Genomic DNA, 18802 nt, shown 5'->3' with positions numbered 1-18802 from the left:
TGACAGCGAGCACTTTTGACTGCATTTAACCTCAGCAGACATAGGAAAATGACCATAGAAATAAAGTATGTATACTGATGTGTGTCTCATTTGAATCTCTCTGTATATATTCTAACATGATGGAATATCTGTACCAAAACAGAAATCTGAGATGATAATTTGATCTGGATATGTGTGTATATGTGTACATATGTATATATGTATGTATATATGTGTATACATATATGTGTTTATATGTGTGTACATATATGCAGATGTACATACATATCTTATGAATGAAATAACTGCTTAAGTGCTATGACAAAGTGACCGTGAGCATGTGTTCTTGCTAAGTCGCTTCAGTCACGTTCAACTTTTTGTGATCCTGTGGGTCATAGCCTTCCAGGCTCCTCTGTCCATGGGATTCTCCAGGCAAGAATACCGGAGTAGGTTACCAAGCCCTCCTCCAGGGGATCTTCCCCACCCAGGGATCTAACCTGCATCTCTTAAATCTCCTGCATTGGCAGGCGGGTTCTTTACTACCAGCGCCACCTGGGAAGCCCCTAGAACTCTGTGTAAGAGACTATATTACCAATCACGTCAGCTGCTTTCAGCATCCACACGGTTATCTTTCATTTGGGAAAGCTTTAGGATGCAGAACTGTTGCTATGCATTTGTCCTGGTGTCTTTCTTCTGTCCTGAGGCTTTATGTCACGGACCATGATTTATAGAACTAGCTCAAATTATTCCTGATTCTATATCTAAAATTGTATTGCACAAGAACATGTTCATGGCTATCATTCTAAAACAGGAGGCCATTTGAAAACCAACAATAAACTACATGCAATGGCAAAAGAATATCATGCTAACTTTTGCACAGTCACAAATTCCAGAACAGATTATTCAAAGAACTCTCTGGAAGGTAACAAGCTTATAAAAGCAATTCTAATTTAAAAAAAGTCTGCATTCTACATATATAACAAAGTTACAGCATGTCACTTGCCCTATAAATTGTCACTATATTACCACTTGGAGCAGAAGAAAGTGTACACATAAAGATATATATGTGCATCATTTTATATTCCCAGAGGAATTGAAAAATGATAGGCAATAAATAGTGTCTTAATTGCATCATGAAAGATGACATTTAAGCAATGGTTCACAGTCCTACAAAGGTAAAGTCAAGTGTACATGCTGACCAGTCTAGTGCGGGGACAATGGCTTTTAGAGGCGCTCAGGCCTGGGAGCAAATTCTGACCCTGCCATTAGTTGGACCTGCCGCCTCTGGCTGATTCCTCTACTGCTCTGAGACTCAGGTTCCTATCAGTAAAACAGAGATATTAAATATCTATTTTGCACAGAGTTGTGGGAATTAAAGGAGAATGACTAAGTCCCTATACACTGTTGGTTTAATTATCAAACTATTAAATAAGTATTAAACACTACAATTAGAAGGGGGTGGAATGGATTGGGAGATTGGGATTAATTTATATACACTACTATGTTCTAAATAGATAACCAATAAGGACTGTATAGCACAGGGAACTCTCTTCAATGCTCTATGGTGACTAAATGGGAAGGAAATCCAAAAAAGGGGATATGTGTATATGTATGGCTGATTCACTTTGCTGTACAGCAGAAACTAACGCATTATAATGCAAAAAAAAATCTAAAATTTGAGATTTATGATTCCTCAATGGATTACATACCAGCCAATATGATTAAGATTATACCATATCTGGGCCAGATTTAAGACAAATTCAATACACCTATTTTCAGCTCTCAAATGCTGTAATTATCTAAGTACATATGAGAGAAGAATGTAAAACTCCTCTGAAGATGAGTTTTAAGAAAACTACTCTAGAATATATGTGAGCACAATATTTAGGCCTCAGTGGAGTATTTTCATTTAACTGCTTTCTGATAAGTCTATATTCTTTGTCTATTCAGTTCAATTCAGTCGCTTAGTCGTCTCCAACTCTTTGCAACCCCATGAACCACAGCATGCCAAGCGCCCCTGTCCATCACCAATTCCTGGAGTCCACCCAAACCCACGTCCATCAAGTTGGTGATGCCATCCAACCATCTCATCCTCTGTCATCCCCTTCTCCTCCTGCCCTCAATCTTTCCCAGCATCAGGGTCTTTTCAAATGAGTCAGCTCTTCGTATCAGGTGGCCAAAGTATTGGAGTTTCAGCTTCAACGTCAGTCCTTCCAATGAACACCCAGGACTGATCTTTAGGATGGACTGGTTGGATCTCCTTGCGGTCCAAGGGACTCTCAAGAGTCTTCTCCAACACGACAGTTTAAAAGCATCAATTCCTTGGTGCTCAGCTTTCTTTATAGTCCAACTCTCACATCCATGCATCTTTGTCTATGCTTATAAATAAAAACAGTTCTCATAAAGCGTGCTTTAAAAAGCAACAGGCTCCCTAGAGTCTGTCATACAAAGTAAAATAAGTCAGAAAGAGAAAAACAAATATTGGCTATTAACACATACATATGAAATGTAGAAAAATGGTATTGAGGAACCCATCTGTAGGATGGGAATGGAGATGTAGAGACCAGACTTGTGGTCACTGTGGTGTGGGAAGGAGAGGGTGGGACAAATTGAGAGAGTAGCATCGACATATATAGACTATCATGTGTAAAATAGATAACTAGCAGGAAGCTCAGCTCAGTGCTCCTTGATGACCTAGAGGGGTGGGATGGTGAGTGGGTAGGAGGGGAATTCAAGAGGGAGGGGATATATGCATACATATGGCTGATTCATGTTGCTGTACAGCAGAAACTAACACAACATTGTAAAGCAATGATACTGCAATTAAAAGTAAATTTTTTTAAAATTCCAAAAAAGAACAGTAGACTCTGCTTGTATTTCTCACTCTTCTTTAAAGAAATACTTTGTATTTCTCACTCTTCTTTAAAGGCTAAGCTCCAATATTTCTTCCTCATGAAAACTTTCTGTGTCTACTCTGCCCCATGGAATAGTCTCCACCCTAGAAAATGCTTGGGGTTTGTTTGGGGATACAAGATTGCCCTTCCTTCTTGAGCACTGGAGTGGGAATTGCAGCTCCAATTCTTGAGCTAAAGGTCTCTAAATGCCTCACACACATAGGCATTACGTGTTTTTTTTTTTTAAAAAAAAGCTTTTTCATCTTTTCCACCAACAGAATTTCCATTTCCATGTTGACTGTTCATTTAGATTTTAGGTGAACACATGAAGATTGTGAGAGCTCTGTTTTCAACAACTAAAGCTCTGCCCATCGCTGGCCTAGTGTATTCACATGTGGTTCAACACATACTAGGTTGGGCCTTAAATAAGCTCCGACCACATGATCTTCCCAAGCTATCCTAAAAGGGTGAAAGGGACTAAGCCCTGCTGGGCTTTCATCTCTTGCTCCTCCAGCCCCATCATCCAGCCTTGTCCACCCTGATCTGTGCCCTGCAAAGCCAAGCTATGATGACCAGGCACACAGTTCCCTTTCCTACGGGCTCTCAATTTGATTTGGTCAATGGCAGAAACTAGCAGACTGGAGAGTGGGCAGAGAGTGAGACTGAGGTATTTACTCCCCAGACTCACTCCCTGCCAGGCTGTCATCATGCCTCTCAGATCCTGTCAGGTCCCTAACTTCATAGCTACCTTCTCCTGGGTTCCAGTAACCATTTTTTCTTATCCAAGGCTCAGATGGTAAAGAATCTGCCTGTAATGCAGGGGAACCCAGGTTCAATCCCTGAGTCAAGACGATCCCCTGGAGAAGGGAAAGGCTACCCACTCCAGTATTCTTGCATGGAGAATTCCATGTTCAGAGGAGCCTAGTGGGCTACAGTCCATACGGTTGCAAAGAGTCAGACACGACTGAGCAACTCACAGCTTCAGGCCCGTAGGAGAGAAATGGCTTCTCTCTGTTGCCATCTCTGAAGGCTGGGACTATCCTTTGTTGATATTCCTAAACCTAGCCCAAACCACTGTAAATAGCCCCTTATTCATTCTCTCAAATAACACCAGTCTGAATATGCCATCTGGTTCCTTCCAAGACCCTGACGAAGCTGTGAATCTAGTCTCAAAACACTAGGAAGTGAGTCACACTGAACCAAAGTGTCAGGCGTTGTAGGGATAGCTGCAGTGACTAAACAATACCTCTTTACCAGGAGAGTATAAGAGCAACTGTTACAACTGGATGTATGCTACAAACTAATCAAGGGGAGAATGAAGGCTTTAGAAAGAAAATGAGAATATTAACAAGAAAAATCTAGCTGAAAAATATTTTATAATCCCATGCAAATATCATAAGGCCACCAAAATGCATCTTTTTTTCTGCTCCTACCATCACTAAAGAACATCATGAAATAAGGAGAGAGAGGGAGGTGAAATTCCTGAACCTTATTTAATAAAAGAGCTGAGAAAAATGAACACATTTTGATGAACATAGCACTGGAGCCCATGGAAGCTTTAGTGTATTCAAAGCTGTACTCTTACTCCATCATAGAACCTAACACAGAAATGTAAGTTTATTTAAACACAAACATTTCACTGAGGAAGGGGGAAAGATGGGGGAGTAGGAAGACCCTGAGCTCACCTCCTCTCATGAGTACAGCAAAACAACTATCTGCAAAACAATCATCCATAAAAAATGACTAGAACCCATCAGAAAAGATCTTCTCCAACTAAAGACATAAAGAAGGAACCACAACAAGACAACTAGGAAAGGCAGACTCAGGATACAATCAAATCCCATACCCCTGGGGGGGTTGACCCCCAGACTGGAGAATTATATTGTGCAGGTTCTCCGAAAAGGCATAAGAATTCTGGACCCCATGTCCAATTCCCCAGCCTTCATGGTCCTGCATCAGGACCTAGAGCAGTAGTCCCCAAACTTTTTGGCACCAGAGACTGGTTTCATGGAAGAAAATTTTTCCATGGGCCGGCAGGAGAGGGGGCAAGTTTTGGGATGATTCAAGTGCAAATGATTACATTTACTGTGCATTTTATTTCCAGTCTAATGATGCTGCTGATCTGACAGGAGGTACCAGTCTGTGGCCCAGAGGCTGAGGACCTCTGCCCTAGAGCATTTGACTTTGAAGGCTAGTAGGGCTTAATTTCAGGAGCTTCACAGTACAGGGGGAAATAGAGACTTTACTCTTAAAAGGGCTACACAAAATTTCACATACAACCAGGACCTAAGACAAAACCAGTAATTTGATAGGAACCCATGCCAGACCTCCCTGCTTGTCTTAAGAGAGTCACTCAGAAAGATGGGAGGTGGCTGCCGCTCACCGAGGGGATGTAGACACCAGTCACAGCCATAATGGGGAACATTCCACCCATGAATACTGCTCCTGGCAGCACAAAAGACCCCAAATAGTAAAAACAATCTTGAGAAAGAAGAACAGAGCTGGAGGAATCACATGCCTTAACTTCAGACTATATTACAAAGCTACAATAATCACAAGCTGGAATCAAGATTGCCGGGAGAAATATCAATAACTTCAGATATGCAGATGACACCACCCTTATGACAAAAAGCAAAGAGCATCTGAAGAGCCTCTTGACAAAGTTGAAAGAGGAGAGGGAAAAAGCCGGCCTAAAATTCAACATTCAAAAAACCAGGGTCATGGCATCCAGTCCCATCACTTCATGGCAAATAGATGGGGAAACAATGGAAACAGTGACCGATTTAATTTTCTTGGGCTCCAAAATCACTGCAGATGGTGACTGCAGTTATGAAATTAAAAGACCCTTGCTCCTTGGAAGAAAAGCTATGACAAACCTAGATAATGTATTGAAAAGCAGAGATAATACTCTGCCAACAAAGGTCCATATAGTCCAAGCTATGGTTTTTCCAGTAGTCATGTATGGATGTGAGAGCTGGACCATAAAGAAGGCCGAGTGCCAAAGAACTGATGCTTTCAAACTATGGTGTTGGAGAAGACTCTTGAGAGTTCCTTGGACTGAAAGGAGATCAAACCAGTCAGTCCTAAAGGAAATCAACCCTGAATATTCATAGGAAGGATTGATGCTGAAGCTGAAGCTCCAATATTCTGCCCACATGATGTAAAGAGTCGATTCATTGGAAAAGACCCCGATGCTCGGAAAGTTGAAGCCAGGAGGAGGAGGAGAGGACAGAGGATGAGATGGTTGGATGGCATCACCAACTCAATGGACGAGTTTCAGCAAACTCCCAGAGATGCTGAAGGACAGGGAAGCCTGGCATGCTGCAGTCCATGGGGTCGCAAAGAGTTGGACACGACTGAGCGACTGAACAACAGTAATCAAAACAGTGTGGTACCAGCACAAAAACACAGATCAGTGGAATAGGACAGAAAGGCCAGAAATAAGCCCACATACTTATAATCAGCAATAATCAACTTGAACTTTGATAAAGATGGCAAAAATATGCAATGGGGAAAAGACAATTTCTTCAGTAAGTGAAAACTGGACAGCTACATGTAAAAGGATGAAATTAGAACGTTCTGTCACACCATATACAAAAACAAACTCAAACTGAATTAAAGACCTAAAAGTAAGACCAAAACCCTAAAACTCTTAGAAGAAAACTTAGAACACACTTTGATATAAATTACAGCGATATTTCTGGGGTCCGTCTCCTAAATTAAAGGTGACAAAAGCAAAAATAAACAAATGAAACCTAATTAAACGGAAAAGATTTTGTGCAGCAAAGGAAACAACTGAAAAACAAAAAGACAACCTACTGAAAGGAAGGAAATATTTGCAAATGACATGACTGATAAGGGATTGATAACCAACATACGTAAACAGCTCAAAGGACTCAATGTAAAAAAGTAAACAACCCAATTAAAAAATGAGCAGAAGAACTTGATAGCCATTTTTCCAAAGAGGACATGCATATGGCCAATAGGAACATGTAAAGAAGCTCCACATTGCTAATATTAGAGAAATACAAATCAAAAGCACAATGAGATGTCACATCACACTTGTCAAAATGACTATCAACAAAAATAATACAAATAGCAAATGTTGGTGAGGATGTGGAGAAAAGGGAACCCTCATACATTGTTGGTGGGAATGTAAATTGGTGCATCCACTGTGGAAAACAGTACAGAGGTTTCTCAAAAAACTAAAAATAGAACTACTGTATGACCCAGCAATTCTACTCCCAGCTATTACTGAAAAAAATTTAAGTCACTAGTTGAATAAGATGCATGCACCGCAATGTTCACAGCAGCATTATTTACAACTGCTGAGTCGGGAAAGAAACCTGAGTGTCCATCAACAGATGAACAGATAAAGAAGAAGTGGTACATACATAACAATGGAATACTGCTGCTGCTAAGTCGCTTCAGTCGTGTCCGACTCTGTGCGACCCCATAGACAGCAGCCACCAGGCTCCCCCGTCCCTGGGATTCTCCAGGCAAGAACACTGGAGTGGGTTGCCATTTCCTTGTCCAATGCATGAAAGTGAAAAGTGAAAGTGAAGTCGCTCAGTTGTGTCCGATTCTTAGCGACCCCATGGACTGGAGCCTACCAGGCTCCCCCAGCCATGGGATTTTCCAGGCAAGAGTACGGGAGTGGGGTGCCATTACTCAGCCACAGAAAGAAAACAAAATTTTGCCATTTGTAGCAACATGGATGGACGTGGAGGGCATACACTAAATGAAATAGGCCAGAAAGATACAATACACGCTATCAGTTATATGTGGACTCTGAAAAATATAACAAACTAGTGAATATAACAAAAAAGAAGCAGACTCACAGATGTAGAGAACAAGTTAATAGTTCCAAGTGGAGTCAGGTGGGAGGGGCAGCATGGGGGTGGGGCGGCGGGAGAAGTGGGAGGTACAAACCATTGGGTTTAAAATAGGCTCAAGGCTGTGTTGTACAACAAGGCAGTAGACAATATTTTCTAATAACTATAAATGCAAAATAACCTTTAAAAACTGTATATTTTTAATATTAAAATAAAAATAAATTCACTGAAAACCAGAATTCCATATTAACACAATTATGATTTGCCCTGTTCTCCTTCCTTAAAATCTTGTGTTTCAATAAACAACACTATATTTATGTGACAATGGGCTTGTCACTTAAATGAAGGACTTTCTCCTGAACTTCCTCTGATTTTTCTCTGGTTACCTCTCACCTTCCACAGTCCAAAAACTTCCTATTGGGATAATGGTCTTAGCAGCCTCATTTCCCAGAGAAGCCATTTACTTCACCTTCCAAATCTACTTGTACTCACCCTTAATTTTCTCTTCACCTCCTCTTTCACTTCCTGCTACTCTCACCCAAGGACACCTAAAAAAAAAAAAAAAAAAAAGGTTCAGCTTGAAATGTACATTGAGATCTCATCCATATTCTGTACCAATTTCCAGACCATAAAACTCCTTATTGGCAGAGACAGTGTTCTATGATAACGCCTAAAACAGTCCCTTTTACCTTGTGCTTAAAATAAAGCACACCTTGAAAGTACTTTGTAAAACAGCTTCATGCAAATACAGAAGTCAAAGAGGCCAAAAGAGGGGTCCCTTTTCTTTTCCCCTTTTGTTAATGAACACAAAGATTCTTTTCACTGGAACACCTAAGAGAGAAAGCTAGCTTAGGGATTTGGTAAGAGTGGCATCTGGAAAGTGAGGGGGTCTGGGGGAGCCCCAGTGACTCTTATTGTTTAAATCATGCTGGAATGTGAAGCCAACTATAACCAACACCCAGCTCGCACCACTGATGGCAAAGGTGACTTCTGGTCCAAAGAGTCACAAATCTGAGCTACTGTCTTCCAAGGAGGCCAACAGCCACTCCAGCAGCCAGCTCAGGGCATGCACCTCAGGCCTGCCACTCCTTGCTAACCTCCTCCTGTCTCCAATACAGTTGCTTGCTACCATTCGCACAGGGTAGACACTCAGTAAGGAACTGTTGATTATGCCCGAACAAGGATGACTTCACCCATTCATTCACTTCGAAAAGTCCACTCCCCTGACTCTGATGATGACCGATTTCCATTTACCCTTTGGCATCTGCATCTGGGCAGCAGGCAACTCATGGCTATGCAGCCTCAAATTATCACAGTCACTATATCATGACTCATCAGTAAAGAACTTTCCCATCAGAATCTAATTAAGGTTCCTCACATCCCTGTGAGGTAAGCGGGTATGCTCTCCTGCAGTTTATAAGGAGGAAATTGGGGATGAAGAGGTTACCGGCTCTGTCAAAGGTTATTAAGGGTGTCTGCCAGGGATGAAGTCATTCCACAGTCATCCTGGTTCAGTCTTTCCACTCACTATGGATCCAGGTCTTTTCCTTGTGCTGTGACCACCTTATCATTTTCTGGACTTGTGTGATGGTGCAGACAGAGTCCAGCAGATACATGCATTTCAAAAGGAAAAAGAGGTATTATGGTATACCCTCCCAGGGGCTCAGTAGTAAAGAATCTCCCTGCCAATGAAGGAGACAAAAGAGACGCAGGTTCAACCCCTGGGTTGGGAAGATCCCCTGGAGTATGAAATGGCAAACTGCTCCAATGTTCTTGCCTGGAAAATCCCATGGACAGAAAAGCCTGAAGGGCTACAGTCTATAGGGTCAAAAAGAGTCAGACATGACTTAGCGACTAAACTACAAGAAGAAAATGTGCCCTTGCTAAATACTTCAGATGTCTCTGCCCATAATAACTCATATTAGAAGTCCTCTCTCAGATACTTTCCAGTAAAGGTATCTTGTTAGGTAGAATTAATACTGTCTCCTGGAAAGAGGGTTCAGAATAAAACATCATCCTTTTCCTGAGAAAGGGACAATAAGGTTCACTCCTGCAACTTCAGAGGCACAGCCAGCACACAGGCAGCCTTGGAGTTCAGGGTTATTGCCTGTTCAGGTTTGTGAACTTCCTAGAGCACAATGATCGCACAGTCTCCCCAACACACTTCAGCCAGGCCCTCTTGGCTCTTAGCACGCTTTATGTCTCTGATGGGTTTCCTAGGGCAGGTACACAGCAAATTCTGCAACTTCCTCTACCACCGGCCTTTCTGACTTTGCCAAAGAAAACCAGGATTATCTGCTCCCAAGGGAGAAGCACGTTTCAACCACCAAAACCATGTCCTTTTTGCTTTGCCAGTTCTGCTTCCTCCTCCTAGCTCCAGATGAAGACCCTTCCCAGGTTCTCAGCTTTTATGTTATTACTATTTACTTCCCCACAGTGTGATTACTGTTACTTTTCTTAGGGACCAGGTTTATGCTCACACATGGTACTCCCACTCCTTGTTGATTTGTAAGTCACCAGACCCATCCCTGATCTGAGGAGGCTGGACTGTATATTTCTGTCATTTTACATAGCACGAACTGGAGTAGATTACTTACTGTTTCATTTGGGGAATGACTAGTTCAGAAAGACTATAAAACATGCTCTAATGCCACAGTAATTAAAACAGTGCAGCAGCATTTGAGTAGACAGACAAATGGAACAGAATAGAAAGTCTGGAAAACAGACTGAAATACACATGAGAGTCTGTTATATGGGGAAATGGCATCTAAAACCAGTAAGATAAGAATAAACTTTAAGAAACTGAGTTGGGATAACTGGGTACACATATCATATTGCACACACAGAAAACAAAGCCATAAGTGTTCCAGAAAAGAAAATTTGAATACAGACTGGTACTGGATAATCTTAAGGAATCACTGGTATAATAATGAAATAGAAATTATATCCTAGAAAGTTTGACATGTTATTGATATATATTGATGCACTTACAAAGAAAATATAATGTCTGGGATTTGCTTTAAATATTCTGAAAATGGGTGGGAGAATAAGATGAAATAATACTGGCACAATATTCCAAATTGTTGAAGTTGGATGACAGGTAGTTGGGGTTTATTATACTATTTTCTCTAATTTGTCTATGCTTAAAATTATCTGTAATAAAATATTTTAAAAATACAAGAAAATATAAATGACTTCCTTGGAGAGGGGAAAGGCCATTCTGACTATGATTAGAAAATTAGAATGTATTAAAAAGTTTGAAAATTCAATTACATTAAGCAACAATAAATTCTGTATAACAAAAAAATATCATAAGTTAAAAAAAAAAGCAAATAAGCTGGGGGAAATATTTTCAACTCATGTCACAGACAAAACAATGGATAATCTCACTAACATTGAAAATTGATAAGAAAATTATCAGAACCCAACAGAAAAATTAGTAAAGGACATTAATAGACATTTTGTGGGAAAAAAATGAATAAAATGGCCTTTAAACAACATGATGTAAGCTGACCATCTTTTCAAATAGAAAAAATATAAATTAAAACTATACTTTATAAATTCCAAATTTTGACTTCTCTGATCGATAAAGATGTTTTCTAATACTCTTTTGAGGAGACCATAGGAAATCAGTCATTTTCATACACTGCTGGAGGGAACGTGACTCCAAGGAGCAATTTGGAAACATTATTAAAATTTCAAATGCATTTACCCTTGACCCAAAATCTCACTTCTGGGAATTTTTTTTACAGATGGTCTGCTTTCATGCAAAATAATATACTGCCATGATAGTCTTTGGAGCATTGTTTATAATAGCAAATGATTGGACAAAACCCTAAGTGTCCATCAAGAGTATGTGTGTGTGTGTAGGGGAGTGTATACATATATATATATACACACCTAAAATGGAATATGATCCAGCCATTTGAAAAAATGGGATTTCCCTGGCTGTCCAGCAGTTAAGACTCTATACTTCCACTGCGGGGGGCAAAGGTTCCATCCCTGGTCGGGGAACTCAGATCTTGCATGTTGCATGGCACAGCCAAAAAAAGAAAAAAAAAAGGAGATACTCCCTATATTCTGCTGTGAAAAAGTTCTAGGAGATATATATATATATGAATAGAGATAGTTATAAATATATGAGTATCATGTCATTTTTGTGTGTTAGAGAGGGAACAAAAACTGCTATATGTATTCATACTTATATGCATAAATATACTCAGGAACAGTTTATAGGAAACTAATAAAAGTGATGACATGTAGGTGGAGGGACGGGGGTAAATAATACACCTAATTAGAGGACAGAAGCGGGATGGAGACTTCTCAAAGCACATCTCATTTCATTGTTTTGAGTTTTGATCCATATGAATGCGTAACTTACTCAAAATTTAAATTAAAACAGGGTTTGACTGGCTCTGTAGTTTATAGATAAGCACCTACTGTATATTTAAAGATCAACAGTTCTCTCTAAATGGACCAGGGACTTTGTAAATCCAAAGAGCAAATGATACAAAAACATTGCAGAGCCAAATAAAAATGCTCTAATTTAGTGGTAGGGATGGGAGTCAAAGACAATTCACCATCTTAATTACATTTTGCAAATTCCATTGGGAAAGCCCCTGAGATCTTAATAAGAACACAGTCACAGTTGTCTGCAATATGACAGTGGATTAAAAATGTAGGAAAGGGAGAGAACAGCCAGGAAGCGCTGCCTCCCAGCAGAACAGGAGTGGTCTATCCATTTGAATCCACTGTGATTGTTGACTATTAGCAACACATCCCTCTCGCACTGCAGGCCAATCCGTTCTAACTTTTTCATTCCTAAAGTCCAGACCCCAGATTCCACTTTTAGAAGGATTTAAATAAACTGTATTGGAAAAGACCCTGATGCTAGGAAAGACTGAAGGCAAAAGCAGAAGAAGGTGGCAGAGGATGAGATGGTTAGATAGTATCACTGACTCAATGGACATGCATCTGAGCAAACTCCAGAACTTAGTGAAGGACAGGGAACCCTGGGGTTCTGCAATCCATGGGGTCACAAAGAGTCAGACATGACTGAGCAACTGAACAACAACAATGCAGAAGATAATCAGTGAACCAGGTTTTAAGTTGTAAAACAAAATGCACAACTGCCATGAAAAGCATGTTCCACAAAAAATAATTACCTTAATATGATATACAGAATTTTGACAAGCACACACACACAAAATTTTTATGTTCATTAGCCCACATTGTTTATTGCCCCTAAATGAGCACTTTCTGTTAGGCTCTTTGAACTATGAGAAATGGCTTATCTCCCAGGACTCCAATTGACAGTCTGAAATCTCAGAATTCAGCAACCTCCTCCCCCATCTCCACATGAAGGCTTCACAGGTAAGAGGGGCCTATAACCCACTCCCACAGGAAAGGATGCAATGGTTCCTTGTGCACATAGTTGGGGGGAAATTCCTATTTAGCTGGGTACCAAGTTAAATATTTATCTCGTGGGCAGTTTCCTCACATGTTGAATCAAGTATTAAGAGTTAGTGCTAACGTTGGGGAAGTCACTTAACCCCCTTGTGCCTCAGTTTCCATACTGTAAAAGGAGAAGATAAAAAAATACAACCTCAAGGGAGTGAGTGAACATCACAGTCACTTGGAATCATGTCTGAAGACAGTGCAAACTCAGTAAATATTAGCTGCCTGCCTGTAACATCTTAGAGATGAGTACGTTGAAAACTCTGTCTTTGGAGCCAGACTTCCAGGGCTGCCTGAGAAGTTACAGAATACATTTCTGTCACCATTTTCCTTAGACTAATTAGCTCTGGTACAAATGGAAATTATCTACTTTCAAAACTTCAACTTTACTAGTGTTGAGTGATTTATACGATTCTGTAACCAGGAGGTCCCAGACCTACATTCTCTCCTTAGCAAATCTGTACATCTTCTTCCATAGACAGTATTTGTTCATCACGTCTTGTCTTAGAAATGACTTCAGGCAAGGGTTAGGCAGAGAATATCACCCCCTTTCCCCACCTTCTGTGTGAGGCCTGGAACACAGGGAGCAGAGGAAGACACCCAGACAGGGGTGGAACCAACCAGTCAACCGCTTCCCCGGGAAGTTTAGAAGAGACACCGGGTTGGGCCAGCTCACAAATAGAACAGACACGCAGCTGGACTCTGGGATCTGGCACCTCCAAGCTTCTCTTTTCCATCACAGAGGGATGTTAAAGTGTCATGTGCTTAGTTGCTCAGTCGTGTCCGACTCTTTGTGACCCCATGGACTGTAGCCTGCCAGGCTCCTCTGTCCATGGGGATTCTCCAGGCAAGAACACTGGAATAGATAGCCATGCCAACCTCCAGGGGATCTTCCCAACCTAGGGACAGAACCCAGGACTTGCGCATTGCAGGCAGCTTCTTTATCGTCTGAGCCCCCAGGGTTGTGATGTAGAAGCAAACGGGAAAAAAGAACATCCTTAATCAGTAGTTTCAATGTGTGCCTGTCCCTCCCCAATAGTGGCTCATCATAACATTACGCAAGCTGGAGAGGACGGGAGGTGAGGGTGGACAGTCAGGAAGACACCATCCAGAACGCTACAAACAGCTCCCCCAGATCATTTGACCTTAGAGGAGAAAAGGAAATCAGATCCTGCATCCCTAATGGGAAATCACAGGATAAACATTTTCCTGGCTAAAAGTTTGAAATATATACCTTTGCCACACTCAAAATTTTCACCCATTATTTCTTGCCTTATACTTTCCTCCTTTAAAATGTACATGTTAATTTCATAGAATAATCCAGTTTATACACTGTAAATGCACACAATCCATTTTTTCAGTTATTCAATCAGTATTTATGGATCACCTACCACATGCCCAGCATGGTTTTGTTCACCACCATAGCTTTAGTCCCTAAAACACAGATGCTGCTCTCAGAGGTCAGACTTTTCAATGCTTTACTAATGGTTTCCTCCATGAGCCCTCATATAGAACAACTTCCTTTTTTTAAGCTAACATTTATTGAGGGCTTATGGGTGTCAGGCGCTGAACACCATTAATTCATTTAATTCTCACAGCACCTCTGTGAAGTGGTACTATTATTATCCCCTTTTAACAGATGAGTTTGAAATTTAAAGACAGGAAAAGTAACTTACTCAAAACCACATAGCCAGTAAATCACAAACAGAATTAAAATTCAGGTCCAATTACAAACTCCTCCATCTTAATCCTTACAACTAAACTGCCTTCAAAACTTCCTAAATAGAGTTGGCCAGGATGGATATATTCGGTTTCTAATGGTCTCTTCTGCATTTTCTTTGTTTGCTTTGCTGTAATTTTCATCTTCTAAACAATGTCTTTCAAGCATCTACAAAATGATCATTTAAAAGCAATTGTATCCAGTCATGGGACCATGGCAGAGCAGGCTAAAAAATGACAGCCATTTGAACATAAATATTTAAATATATGCACTACACTCCATTTAGTGTATTATTCATATTCTAGGCTGACATAAAAAAGGTTTTTGGAACTTACCAGCTGCTTCCTTTTGTGATCTCAATGATTCTCACCCAAATAAGACTCAAAGGACCCATTTTCCAAATCAGCTTCCTTATATTTACACCTGGTCATTGATGTCATTTGCTGTCTTTTCTGCCAATCCCAAACTGACTAGGGAGGAGGATCAGTCTGAATTCTAATTGCTTCCTTTCCCTTTCCCCAAACCTTGCATTTTCCCCGCCTAAAACCAAAACCATAGTTTAGAGAAGTGAGTGTGATTAAGCAAATTATGAACCAGCTCAGGGAGCTACTCTAATTAGGGATACTTTCCTGACTCGGCTCACAGGAGGCCTGGCCTGCCTAGAACAACTACTCTCTCTGGGGGTGGTATGTCAGCTGATGGCAATCACTGCTACTATTTTTCCAGGTTAATGTGATATTAGGGTCTGAAGCCCCAAACTTGAACAATTATTCTCCTTGATATGTCTTTACCCAGCCCACTGATAAATGTTGCCTGTCGGCCCTGAATGCCCCAGCAGCCCACACAACCATTCATCAGACATCAGATTCTTCAATGGGAAGAAGAAGGTGTGCCCACAGGCAGTATCTGTCTCCCTCTCTCATCATATTTAAGCTTCCTGAAGGTAGGAGTAGTCTGGCATCTCCAGCAATGGGACTGGCACAGAGCAGGGGCCCAAGTGTTTGCTGAATATTGTGGAATGAAGAAAGGAGGTATAAAAAGTACAGTCACCTTCTCCTTTAAGGGGCACTTGATGGGACAATGCATCTAATAATAAAATACTTGCATGGGGGATATACATATCACATACTACACTGAAATGAAGATGCATGAGCACCAAATCACTTCAGTCACATCCGACTCTTAGAAACCTGGACTGTAGCCCTCCAGGCTCCTCCATCCATGGGATTCTCCAGGCAGGAATACTGGAGTGGATTGCCATGCCCTTCTCCAGGGGATCTTCCTGACCCAAGGATGGAACCCACCTCCCTTATGTCTCCTGCGCTGGCAGGTGGGCTCTTTACCACTAGTGCCACTGTTTTCCTTAAAAAACTAAAAATAGAGCTACCACATGATCCAGCAATCTTACTCCTGGGCATACATCCAGAAAAGATGAAAACTCTAATTCAAAAGGACACATGCACCCCAAAGTTCTCAGCAGCACTATTTAAAACAGCCAAGACATGGAAGCACCCTAAGCATCCATTGACAGAGGAATGGATAAAGAAGATGTAGCACATGTATCAGAGAAGGCAATGGCACCCCACTCCAGTACTCTTGCCTGGAAAATCCCATGGACGGAGGAGCCTGGTGGGCTGCAGTCCATGGGGTCGCTAGGAGTCGGACACGACTGAGCGACTTCACTTTCACTTTTCACTTTCATGCATTGGAGAAGGACATGGCAACCCACTCCAGTGTTCTTGCCTGGAGAATCCCAGGGACGGCGGAGCCTGGTGGGCTGCCTTCTATGGGGTCACACAGAGTCGGACACGACTGAAGCGACTTAGCAGCAGCAGCAGTATTCCCTTGTATACATCTGCTGCTGCTGCTGCTGCTAAGTCACTTCAGTCGTGTCCGACTCTGTGTGACCCCATAGAAGGCAGCCCACCAGGCTCCTCCGTCCATGGGATTCTCCAGGCAAGAACACTGGAGTGGGTTGCCATGTCCTTCTCCAATGCATGAAAGTGAAAAGTGAAAGTGAAGTCGCTCAGTCGTGTCCGACTCCTAGCGACCCCATGGACTGCAGCCCACCAGGCTCCTCCGTCCATGGGATTTTCCAGCCAAGAGTACTGGAGTGGGCTGCTATTGCCTTCTCCACAAGGGAATACTACTCAGCCATAAAAAAGAATGAATTAATGCCATTTGTCACAATGTGGATGGACCTAGAGATTGCTGTACTAAGTGAATTCAGAAAGATAAATACTATATCATTTATGTGTATAATCTTTAAAAATTATACAAATGAACTTAATTACAAAACAGAAAGAGACTCACAGACATAGAAAATAAAGTTTGGTTGTTAAAGAAAGTGAAGAAGAACTAAAAAGCCTCTTGATGAAAGTGAAAGCGGAGAGTGAAAAAGTTGGCTTAAAGCTCAACATTCAGAAAACGAAGATCATGGCATCTGGTCCCATCACTTCATGGGAAATAGATGGGGAAACAGTGGAAATAGTGTCAGACTTTATTTTTTGGGGCTCAAAAATCACTGCAGTTGGTGACTGCAGCCATGAAATTAAAAGACGCTTACTCCTTGGCAGGAAAGTTATGACCAACCTAGATAGCATATTCAAAAGCAGAGACATTACTTTGCCAACAAAGGTCCGTCTAGTCAAGGCTATGGTTTTTCCAGTGGTCATGTATGGAAGTGAGAGTTGGACTGTGAAGAAAGCTGAGTGCCGAAGAATTGATAGTTTTGAACTGTGGTGTTGGAGAAGACTCTTGAGAGTCCCTTGGACTGCAAGGAGATCCAACCAGTCCATTCTGAAGGAGATCAGCCCTGGGATTTCTTTGGAAGGAATGATGCTAAAGCTGAAACTCCAGTACTTTGGCCACCTCATGCGAAGAGTTGACTCATTGGAAAAGACTGTGATGCTGGGAGGGATTGGGGTCAGGAGGAGAAGGGGACAACAGAGGATGAGATGGCTGGATGACATCACTGACTCGATGGACGTGAGTCTGGGTGAACTCTGGGAGTTTGTGATGGACAGGGAGGCCTGGCGTGCTGTGACTCATGGGGTTGCAAAGAGTCGGACATGACTGAGCGACTGAACTGAACTGTTAAAGAAAAAAGAAGTGGGTGGGATAAATTAGGAATCTGAGATTAACAGATACTACTGTGTATAAAATAAACAAGAAGGATCTACTTTACAGCACAGGGAACTATACTCAATATCTTGTAATAATCTATAGTCAAAAAGAATCTGAAGAAGAATACATATAAATAACTGAATTACTTTGGTATGCATGTGAAAGCTAAAATAACATTGTAAATCAACTATAATTCAATAAAAAGAAAGAATGTTGAAAAGACAAGGCAAGCCCTTAGTACATATTTTATAGCAAATACTAGTGAGTTTTCACCATTAACTTAAAACAGTTAAAAGCTGCAATTGAAATACAGGAGAAAAGTATCAAACAGACATAGAATCAGGAGTTTGCACTGAGAAAAACAGCAGTGGGAGCAATAACCAACACTCTCACAAGTTTAATTTGGTTATGAAATCCTTCAAGGAAAATTTCAGAACTGCAGGAATTTAATACCTTACTGAGACCTACGATGTAGGTTGTATATTAAAATACTGCCAGCCCTGCTTAGGCTTCTACTTAACTTCCTGTACCTTCTGGCAATGGTAGTTCAAGACCAAGAGTTGAGAGAGCACTGTCGCTAGAATTCCTTTGGGTCTGGGCTCACTGGGCCCTGCAGAACAGACCAAAGAAAATTTGGCAATGCCCTGCAGCCATGGCATCGCCATACCATGTAGTCCATGGATTTGGCTTCCTCTGTGTAAGTGATTATGCTGAGCACTGGAATAGAAGTGTCACGTTCGGCACCATCCATCCAAACTTATCTTTGGAGTTTTTCTTAGCTGAGGAAGTAT

General features: G+C 41.3%; 1 protein-coding gene across 6 annotated transcripts in view; it reads right to left on the bottom strand.

Annotated features, from left to right (window-relative positions):
• LYPD6B (LY6/PLAUR domain containing 6B) overlaps window positions 1-18802 on the bottom strand; it is a 236945-nt gene that overhangs the window by 25649 nt on the left and 192494 nt on the right. For 5 of the 6 annotated variants that reach the window (XM_086352683.1, XM_086352698.1, XM_086352692.1 and 2 more), the window contains one exon: window positions 8201-8256. The exons of the other annotated variant lie outside the window; for it this stretch is intronic. The gene's annotated coding sequence lies outside the window, so the exon portion shown is untranslated. The remainder of the gene's footprint in view (window positions 1-8200; window positions 8257-18802) is intronic. 6 annotated transcript variants of the gene reach the window in all.

This window comes from Bos grunniens, chromosome 2 (assembly GCF_055505025.1).
Source record: "Bos grunniens cultivar Pamir isolate PY7600 chromosome 2, Bosgru_T2T1.0, whole genome shotgun sequence".
NCBI classification, from domain to species: domain Eukaryota; kingdom Metazoa; phylum Chordata; class Mammalia; order Artiodactyla; family Bovidae; genus Bos; species Bos grunniens.
The sequence above is the reverse complement of the archived record's forward strand: the minus strand, read 5'-3'. Positions and strand labels throughout refer to the sequence as shown.